The sequence below is a fragment of the Lytechinus variegatus genome, chromosome 3, assembly GCF_018143015.1.
Source record: "Lytechinus variegatus isolate NC3 chromosome 3, Lvar_3.0, whole genome shotgun sequence".
Classification (NCBI taxonomy): Eukaryota; Metazoa; Echinodermata; class Echinoidea; order Temnopleuroida; family Toxopneustidae; genus Lytechinus; species Lytechinus variegatus.
This window is the reverse complement of record NC_054742.1, coordinates 9,338,306-9,349,881: the sequence shown is the minus strand read 5'-3', so window position 1 is coordinate 9,349,881 and position 11,576 is coordinate 9,338,306.

Genomic DNA, 11,576 nt, shown 5'->3' with positions numbered 1-11,576 from the left:
GCTCACGCTGCGTGGTCACATTATTTGATTTGCCAAGTTCCTATTGTCTTCGTGTATTCCATAAAGTTCTATTAAACAAATGTATTCAAAATGCTCAGATTATAGGTTATACATTCTTTAATAAAAATGTACTTAAATCATCCAGTTTCACATCAGAATATCAATAATTGTCTGCTCACGCTTCACGATCGCATTATTAATGATACCCAATTAACTGACTATATCCTATTTGTGATTTACAAAATATGAATAGAGTGTCCCGCTTTTAGGTCTAAAATCTAAATATTCTTCCTCTGGCGCTTCGCACTCGCATCAATAATATTGTTTAGTTACATACCTATCCCATTTATTAATACAAAAAGTGCTTAGAATGACCTCTTTTTAGGTCGGAATGTCAAAAAAATTTGCTCGCGCTTCGCGCTCCCATTATTGAAATATATACCGTCTTCGTGAGTAACTGTAAGCAGTCCTTAACAGGTCCCTTTTCGATAATGCTAGAGCAGTTAATAAAAATTTCTGCTCGCCCTTGGCGTTCGAAGTAATCATCTAGTTACATACGAATCTTATTCAGGATCACACATAACATTGCCCAGAATATTAAATTTTCAGGACAAAATACATGAGAGTAAAAAAAAAAATGCTCGCGCTCCGCGCTCGCACTTTTTATAAGGCTTATGAGTCTATTTCGTGTTTATATTGTTTTATAAGAATAAAAATAAGAAGTGACTGATTGGGAAAATATAGGTGAAGATAATTTCGGGCCCCGTCCCCTATTGGCGAAAGTCGGATCTGCCCTTGTGACACATACACACACCGGAAAAAAATTGTGCCCCCAAGAAAGAGCAAAGACCCCCAGTGCCCCCCATGGAAAAAATCCTAGCTACGCCACTGTTCTCGGGGTAAGCAGAATGTTTTTTTTTTTTTTATAAAACTGGAAAATTAAAATAATAGGCTGGGAGATAGTTGAGGAACTTCAGATATTTAGAACTTCAGGGCCCAGAATTGACCTCCTGGCAGATCGAGTGTACCCTTTATTTATCATTAACTTCTGTGGAACTATTCTCATTCCATTAACGAACGATTTGCAACTATTTTAAAGATAAATTCACAGCATTGTCATGATTGTGAACTTTCATTTAAGTACTCTGCACCAACCCATTTGGAATAATACGAATATATATTTAAGCATATTTTTGTTTACCTTTGTTTTATTAGTAGGAATAAAAAAAAAGAGAAAATAGTAATTTATTTAATTGTTATTTGTTACGCAGATTTCATATTGTAACATCTTATATTTTTTTTATTAATATTGTTATTTTCCAAGTTTGCAAAATTTCTCCGAGATCATCCGCGGAGCTCATGTGCAGACCACCACTCCATGTACATCAGAGAGGTGATGTATGATTTTACGACAAATTCCAGAAAGATTCAAAAGATACGTTATGTATAAAATCGTTTCGCCTCCAGGTGGCGTGCTAGTCAAATATTGAAATGACCTCGTAATTTAAGCCTTTGACGTTTACTGAGCAGTTTTCAAAACCACTTGAGCAAACACTAGGTCAGTACTGAGAGGTTTACTCCTTGGACGTGTTTTACTCCCAACATTATGCCTGGCATTTCATCCACCTCTACCCTTTGCCTAAACCTTGTTTCACTGTATCACCTTTTAGGTCGGATTTGGCATTCTATCACAAAGAGGGGTTAAGAGAAATAATAGATTAGGACGGCGCTTGAGCAATGCCCCCCCCCAAAAAAAACAGATTTCACGGCAAAGAAAATAAACTTGAGAGAAAAGCAAAAGGGTGAAATAATATGGCACAAATTTCTTAATAGTATCATTGACCTATTACATCTATCACAAAACGGGTTTTGTGTATTACAAGGTCAAAGAAATTTTGATCGCTCTTTTCGATCACTCGCAGCTTTATCAAAAAATATAAATTTTGCCCCTACGCCTTTTCTTTCTTTCTTTTTTTTTTGGGGGGGCTCACTGAGCCTCTTTATTATCTTATCCAAATCCTCAAGACAGGCTAACTTGGGATGGCAGAACAACTTGAAACAGAAATGCCATATGCCTATTTTTAGTTTTGATATTTATTGGATGTTTCATCACAAACTACGCAGCTGCATGTGGAATATTCTTCATTTGCGATTATTGCTTACCAAAAATACACTTAATAGATCCGGTGTAACCATTACGGCAACCATTCTAAAAGAAAATCATAACGAGGAACCCAAGATGTTTATACGATTATAATTGTGTCTGAATGCTAAAATAGACTGCTGGAGTCTTTTTTAAGGCAGTTTGTAAATCACGTGCAAAAATGAAACCTCTTCAAGGATTTGTCCCTCATTATCTGCAGCAATTAGCAAAGACTGAACAAAGATCTCCCAAATGATTCACACTTAATCTGGAGAGAAGACGGAATATACACAAAACTTCAAAAATGTGAAATTTTTCTTAAAAATGTGCAGAAAAATAGATTTTAAAATTCTCACATCACATGTCTTTTTGTTACCAGCAAAAGATAATACTCGATTCAACGCTTTTAGTTTTTGTCAGTAAAAGAGTATGTGCCACAAGTGAAACATTATTATTTCGATAATTGAATGATAATTTGCGCCATTATGAACGAGATAAAGTCATGTCAAAAATGAAATTCGATTTATTTGTATTACCCGGAGAACTGTCACCTTGGACATTATTTTTTTTAGGACTAGTGGAGACATTTATCCAGCTGCATACATTCCTCAGGCCAGGTGCTGTAGAGCTTAAAGCTTGCACATTATTCTTTTTTCTTTCTTTTGCTTAACCCTTCTCTTTTCTGCTACACCGCACAGAGCTGACACAAATGAGATCCCTGCATTTTTAGGAAATTGTTCATAGTAATTTCATGCCCCCCCCCAAAAAAAAAGAAGAGAACGCAATTAAATTTATTACTGTTGCTTGGCGATAGGGACGGGCAGTGAAATTATTGGTAGAAATTGAGGTGTGAGTTGGAATGTGTGCAAGATTCCCTGGAAGATCATATTTCAACATTGGTTGGGTTATGTTCACCTGAGAGATGTTGCTAGTGTGTCTTGAATGTTGAGACCGGTGTGAAGAGGGGCTTTAAGAGATTCAGCACTATTAATTCCACACTGGCATATCCTTAACTCCCTCATGACTGACACACACGCCATGATTTAGCAACAGGGACCGGAATCACCAAGATATCACAGTTTTTGTCCCCCGCTGACAGGGGCGGATCCAGCTTCCGCCAATAGGGGGGTGGGGGGGGGGGGTTCTCCCATATTTCAGTCCCCAATCGGCCGCTCGAAGTTGATTTTTGTTTGTTTCTTTGAAGGGGTTGTTCCAGTGGCGTAATGAGCCAAAAATTTTGAGGGGCTCGATACGGCGTATCGAGTACATAATAACAAGTTACGAGCAAGCAAAAGTTTTAACATTTTTGTTACAAAAATCAAAGTTTGAGATAGATTTTGACATAACATTTGGAAGTTACTAGGCCTATACTTCACCCTTATCCCTTTCCGTTTCTCTTTTTTTTCTCGGTAATGAAAAAATGGGGGGGGGGGGCAAAACACCGATGTCCAAACAGTAATTTATTCTTATAAAACAATATGAAAGTGTAATAATCTCATAAGCTCTATTTAAACAGTGCGAGCGCGAAGCGCGAGCTAAAGATTTTGGGGATTTCATATATTTTGTCCTGAAAATTGAACATCCTGGGCAATGTTGATTTAAATCACTTCAATTGAAAAATGTTCAATGTACAACTCCAGGTTTGTTGTACTAGAAAAATAATTAAAATAAACTTGCAACTTTTTCCATTAACCCAAAGCTTTGCAAATCAATGCTTTAAACAATAAAAAAGCTCCAACTATGGCTCAAATGTATTTTTCTTTATGAAACACATGATTTTCAGTCCTTGGCTTGAAAATCAAGATTGTTTCTCTTTGGAGAATGTGAGTCTCTGAGTTGTAGAATTCTTCCAAAGAAACTGATCCTCAGTTTATATTAAAATAAGAACACTAACTTTGCAGTATTAGCTGTACCAAGGCAGTTCCTCAACTTGGACCAAACCAGTAAGTAGGAGGTAAATACCATACACGAGAGGATGTAGAAACAGCATCTTCGTCATGACTTACTTCTATTTTGACTGGATTTTGATTATGAAATAGAATAGAAGTTAATAATAATTTTAGTTGTGAAATGTATGATTTAAAAAAATGATTTCAATGTAAGGGCTATATTTTTGGTGTTTCCACTTTGTTTTAGAATGTATTGTTTAAAATCGCCAAATGTTTTGTTTAATCCGATTTAAATTTAAAAAAAGGTCTGATTTAAATCAAATAAGTCCGATTATTTTTTTAAATAAAAAATATCGTCAACCCAACTTGACTGAATCATATAGTATCAAACAATGCTTATGCATTCCACATGTTCCGGGAGGAATTAATTGTTGTTTCACTTGACAATGAGGAGAAAAATAGAATATTTCCTATTTCACATGATAAAAATTCTATATGTATCCATATTGAATAAACATTAAAAAGTTTAGAACCCAGTGAGCTATACCAATCACTAGGTTAGGCTTTGCATGATGGCATCGATGATGCGTGGCCTTCAGTCCATATACAAATTATATACGCGACGAAATTCATTGTGCTCGACAATGGTTTTTAAAAAGCTCTCTACATATTACAAGAATACTTGCCATCACTCGCGGATCCGGGGGGGGGGGGCAAAGCCGGCCCGTGCCACCCCCCCCCTTTGAGAGGCACAATTAAAATTTGTAATGTAAAAATGCCGTTAAAACAAAAGAGTGTTCCCCCTTTTGAAAGTGAAGAAACAACTGGAATTTGTTTAAGCAGTCACTATACAAGGGAGAGGGTTTGATATCATTTTTTTTATTATTAAGAATGAACCGTATATCAAAAACAATCATGACAGTGTTGGCGTTTTCGCGCCATTGAACACATAAGAGTCTTGAGTGGAAGGCGCTCTCGGTCTCGGAGGAGATAACGAATAAGTTGGGCTCAGGCACTCAGCTATTTCCAGTAACTCCCAATAGGATTCGTAATAAAAGCTTTTTAGCCAAAGCTAATGTATACTGTGGCGTGACACTAAGTGGGGAAAGTCAAGTCGTAGATAAACATACAAATGAAGTAGAATTAAGTAAGCAATTCCCTTTTTAGGTAAAAATTGTATTAGTGCAGTAATCCATTCAATCACATTCCGGAATAACAATGATGTGACGCTGTTTTGTACCATACTCTTCTGGTGAGAGAGAGAGTGGAAGAGAAAGAACGAATGAAAGAAAATGAGAGAGAGAGGGAGTGCATGTAGAGGGGGGGGGGGGGGAGAGAGGTGGGCAAGGGCGCCGGAAGCGCGGGGGGGGGGGCAGGGGGGCACTTGCCCCCCCAAAGAAAATTTTTGGGGGGCAAAACGAGATTTTGCCCCCCCAAATGTGCCCCCCTAAAAGTAGAAAAATGATATTATTTAAGGACAAAAGTAAACGATGAAGGCACTTTTCTACCTAAGAATTGTCATTTATTTTGTCAAAAATGAAAAAATTTCGCCCCTGACGGGGCAATTACACATCTTAGTAAGCCTTGCGTCTTTTGACGAACATGTCCCTCTGTGAAACATACCTTTGATAAGCCCCTTTTTCATCTTATTACAGTGTGATAACGTTTAACCTTTTAAGCACCCCATTCCACAGAGAACAAGACCGCTGAAAGACCTTTGAAAGACCATGAATTTTAGTTGATCTTTCAGAGGTCTCTCAATGAACCTACAATGGTCTTTGAGGTCTTACACGAGTCCTGACCAATCTTTCATTGGTCTTCTTGGTCTTCATGGGCTCCAAGACTTTTTGAAACGGTTGAAAACAGTCTTACAACGGTCTTACAGGAATATTGTCTTTCAGTGGTCTTTCAGCAGTCTTTCAGCGGTCTTTCGATGAACTTTTAAAGGTCTTCATAGTCTTTCATTGATCTTTCGGCAGTCTCTCAAGATTTTTGCGGAGATCATTGTAAGGCTCATGAGAGATTATTGAAAGATCATTGAAAGACCATTGAAAGTCCATGGAAAGAATTAAGAAAGATCGCTTATTGCATAAAATATCTCTGAAAGACCATTGAAAGATCTCGAGAGGACTAGTCTAAGTACGACAAGAAATATCCATCAGTCTTTCAGAGTTCTTTGAGGGGTCTTTCTGAGCCATTCCACAGAGATGACAAATTTCATTGATCTTGAAAACCGCTGTAAGACCTCACCAATTTTAAGTCTTTCAGTGGTTTTTCAATGGTCTCCGTTCTGTGGAATGGGGGCCTATTAATGAATACATTTCAGAGACCAATTTGCATACTGGCTGTGTCGGCTAACAAACGCGCGGTCGCCCAGAAACGCTCAGACCGGGGGACCGTTTCATCAACATTTTTGTCTGACAAGTTGTCAGATCTGACATCTTTTCGTGATTCTGATTGCCTGAGAGGCACTGTTACTATAGTAACTGTCGGATAAAACGGGACTTGTCAGATAAAACGTAAGACAAGTCCTTTCATGAAACGCTCCCCAGACCCGATATCACCAACGCGCGTGAACGCTAGTTACTCGAGCAACATATGGAATCTGGAAATAGCTGTAAAACCGAAAAGTTTAAAGAGTTATAGAGGATTGAGTAGTTACTTATTGGATAAATGAGAAGATGCTAGCTTGAGTCGGCGAATGGATTGCAGAGCAGGAGTACTCATCTATCAACTAATCAAGCCTCTTCTTCAACCTTTTCTGGTTTACTGTCTTTATCAGGACTACGCTCGTTTGAACAAAAAATTATACTCGACTATCAACAGTCTACTTCCTCCTATCAATTTCACTTCTTCCTTTATCCACTTTTTTCTAAAACTCCACATGGTGTACCGTCAACCACATCCGCTGTTGGAATGTAATTGTTTTCTTCTAAATAATGTTACATAATGTACATTATGAACTGCCGTAGTTTGTTAGTTCATGATTATTTACATATGAATATTTCCTGGAATTTGATATTCATCATTTCCTAGTTATGGTCACATTTCCCCCAGAAAATATGTAAAGCTGAGGTCAGAAATGATTTAAATAGAATGGGGATTTAAGCGCTTATCGACGTCTGCCACGTCAAAACAGTATGACATTTTGAATTTAAAAAGACATTCATTAGAATGTATTTTGTTTCTGTTGTTACGCTTCTTCTGCTTAATACACTCCTTGAAACTTATGATAATGGTGCTCTCTCGTGTCGTCCGTGTATGTAAATGTACATAAATAAATATTTCTGAAAGGATATTGCATGAAAAATGTAATTTCTGGTATTTTGAGTCAATATAAGCGTATTACGTAATTTAATTGATCAGACACGAAAACCACATTCCGAATTAAGCGATCGCTTTGCGCGTAGATTTCATAGGTTCTCATAAACTCTGAGTATAGTCTTTCGTAGTGAATTCTATGTTTAATTCTCAAGAAATTTATTTTTGAATTCTCTTAAGCCCCTTTTACACCTTCACGGAAGCGACACGGATCATCCCGGATTGTCAATCCGGGGTCATCCGTGTACAGTCCGGGACTACCGTGCACACTCCGGCTACTCATCCGGCGCCATCCTTGATGTACCGGCATGTCCGGGAGAAAAATTGAACATGTTCAATTTTTCATCCCGGAGTACACGGACTGATAATCATCCGTGTTCATCCTTGTAGCCTCCTTGTACATCCGTGTAGCTACCGAATGCATCCGGGAGGCTCCTTGTGAGAACCGGGTGATCCTTGTTGATACCGGCTTTATCCGGGGTCAAATGTTTGTATTGTTTGCGTACATGAACAATAGTCCGTATTCATAACCAAGCACGAGCATGCTCCAGATGCTGCAAAAAGGGACGAAACTTCATTCTAGCAAGATATATCCCAGTACAGAATGTGAGCAACCGTGAAGGTCCGTGTAAAGACCCAGTAACATCCGTGATCATCCGGGTATTCCGTGTTGGCTCCGGGAGCATATCAAACAGGATCCCTATTGCTACCTTGCCTATTCTTGTAGACTCCGTACTTTTCCGTACATATCCGTGTTAATAACCAGTTAACTCCGTACTTACTCCGGGAATGCTAGGAAAATACAAATTTGGCACCCCGGATCATCACGGACTGAGATCCGTGATGATCCGTGTTGCATCCGTGAAGGTGTAAAAGGGGCTTTAGAAACGTAACTTTTAAACTCCATTTTTACACAAAATCCTTACCGGGGGGGTCCCACGCCCTCTCCCCCTCGATCGCTTCGGTATCTCACGCTGTCAAAAATATTGTGCCCCCTTCGGGATTTTGCCCCCCCCCCCAAAACTGAAAGTGTTCCGGCGCGCCTGGAGGTGGGGGAGAGACTAACAGACAATTAGGGGGAGGGAGAAACGAATGAAGAAACAGCGTTTATGGATGCGTGTTTGTATGCGGTATGCGGGTGGGTGTGCGCATGGGTGTCTGTGTGTATATTTATAACAACTCACAATAATATCTGTTATCTGATTGGTCCAACGCGGATCCCAGGATATTCAGCGAATTGCAATATGGCATCCAAAACGCACTACCCTCTACTCTGACGTCATACCAAATGTACTATCCTGCACTCTGACGTCATACTAAATGCACTATGCAGGATATTGAGAGGTCTGGAATTATCTAGAATTTAAGTCAAATATAGATTTCGGGGCAGCTCAGTAACATGGGGGAGAGAGGGGTTGTATAAAACAAACGCATTCTTGTGCATTATTTGTTTTATACATTGTTGCAATGTTTGTTTTATTGTTTGTGCTCGACTCGACAAATGGATATACCGCACTTGGTCCTGCGATCCATTGGTTCTTCTCGCACATCGTTCATTATTTGGACCTGCAAGCACATACGTGCACTTATGTATACTATCCCGTGTGTGGAAAACGAGGTTGCACGCAAACTTTACATCCATTGCGAACGATCTCAAATAGCTCTTGTTTGTCCTCGGTTGTAAAGTAAAAATTCATAATGACCATCAGTGTACAAATTTAAAGGAGTACTCAAAGCTAAAAACAGGGGCGGCGTATTTTTTTTGAGGGGGGGGGGGCATCCGGGGCAAAGCAAAAAAGGGCACTGATATTGTACATGCCAAAAAGGCCATTTTGATGCTAGCGGATATCTTTTCGCCGTGAGATTATCATCTGTGTGCAGAAGTTGTGTGTTTTGTAGTAATTAAGTAAAGCAAAGTTTTCTTTTTAGTGATTTCTGATTGATAAGATACATATTTTGGTTTTATTTCTCGTGAGCGAGCGGTTTGGAAAAAATCAAATAAGCAATAAAACTCGCTTTTCGGTCGATGGACCTAATAACTGTTAAAATGGCATCCTTGCTGGAATCATGAGCTCAAACTTTGAGAAATTTCATGTAATAAGACATGAAAAGTAAACATTCCGAGTTTTGCAATCATAAAAAAATATGTGAATGTAACTTAAGGTCAAGTACACCCCAGAAAATCGTTGATTTGAATCGATAGAAAAAAATCAAACAATTAAGAATAACGCTGAAAATTTCATCAAAAATTTGATGTAATATAAGAAAGTTACGCTTATTTTTCACATAACAGTTATATATGCACTACTCAATGTTATGCGAATGAGAGAGTCGATGATGTCTCTCACTCACTATTTCTTTTGATTTTAGTGTTTGAAAGATAATATTTCAATTGTTACAGATATGACAATAAGGACCATCTTGACTTAATCATAAACTTTACAAATAACGGCAATCCCACATATTCAGGGAGGAATAAGATTTTGTTTCACATGACAATGAGGAAAAAAAATGAATTTTTCATATTTCATATAATAAATACAAAACGTAGTGAGTGAATGACGTCATCAGTCTGCTCATTTGCATATGGACCAGGAAGTGCAATTGTTTTGTGAAATTGATTAAAATTTTAAACTGGTATAACTTTCTTATTTTACATCCGATTTTGATGAAATTTTCAGCTAATGCTTGTTGAATTTTTTACCTTTTATTCAAATCAACTTTGTGTAGGGGTGGACATGTCCTTTAAGAATTAATGCGAGTGCGAAGCGCGAGCTGAAATTTTTAATATACTGACCAGAAAAGGAACATTTTAAAGACTTCATTCAGTGACTAATAAATCTGATAGGGGCTACATCTCACCAAAACTGTGTGATATTCCAAACTGAAAACTAAACATTCTAAGCATTTTTGTATGAACAACTTGAGTATCTTGCTAAACAATTATTGATGCGCGAAGCGCGAGACAGAAAATTATGATTTTCTCACCTGAAAACTGGATACTCTAAGCGCTGTAACCAGGAATAGAAATAGTACCTTGATAAACAATAATTGATAAACCCGAAAAAAGAAGAAACGCAAACTGATATATAATAAAATCTTAGTGACGAAAAAGACATAACCATGAACAAAAATTAGGGGGAGGGGCGTTGCTTTTGTGATACGATGCAATCTTCATAATAAATAAACACGCTACTTTCATCTGAAATGCACTATAGAGTGATCTCTTTGTCAGTAATTATACCATCCTTCATCAATATTGACATGATTGATGTATAGCACATTGGTACCCTCAACATTTTCTTTTAAAATCATATATTATTTATTCCTCATTTTATATATATATATATATATATATATATATATATAATATGTTGAAAAATAATGAATAACACGAAATCATTAACATAACTGAATCGGAATTCATATAAAGAAATCAAATGATTATTCCAAAAGCAAACATAAAGCTTAGCGATCGATCGAGGGGATAATATTTACGATTATTTTGACCATACACAAACATCAATGCTTTCAATCGTACAAATTAGCCCATTGATCATGTGCTTAATACCATAGTTAGAGGGCACGGATCTGAACAACAGAACTTGATCATGTAAGAAATATTGTTATGGAAATATCAACAACACTCGTGAACTTACACATAAAGACCTATACGAATAGTACCAGGTCTTTCACTATTAAAAAACGTATCTCATACCCCCCCCCGGTGTTTTTAGATGAAATCAAATTAAATTGTAGTTTTCTCTGGATTTTTTTACCTGTTACCATTACCTAGTTCTATCTTCCCCTATAACCGTCATATCATGCTGTGTAGGTTCAAGACTTTGTATTCTTTTAACAACATCTTTCACTGATTTGCTATATACAACTTTTTAATATTTGAAGAAATTGTTAAGGTCCTTACGTTCTTTCGAATTCATATTGTTAATTGAAATTGTCATTGAAAATTAGAATTGTTATCCTGGATGTGCAATCAATAATTTTCAAAGTATCATTACTTGAATTCAACCTTCCAAAACTTGAATAATTACATTAAACTCTTGATTAAAATATAGATCCTCTTTACCTACTTCATGTTTATTTCCATAGACAACATCCAAGTGATACTAACAATGAAACTTTAAGGTCAAGTCCACCTCAGAAAAATGTTGATTTAAATCGATAGAGAAAAATCAGACAAGCACAATTCTGAAAATTTCATT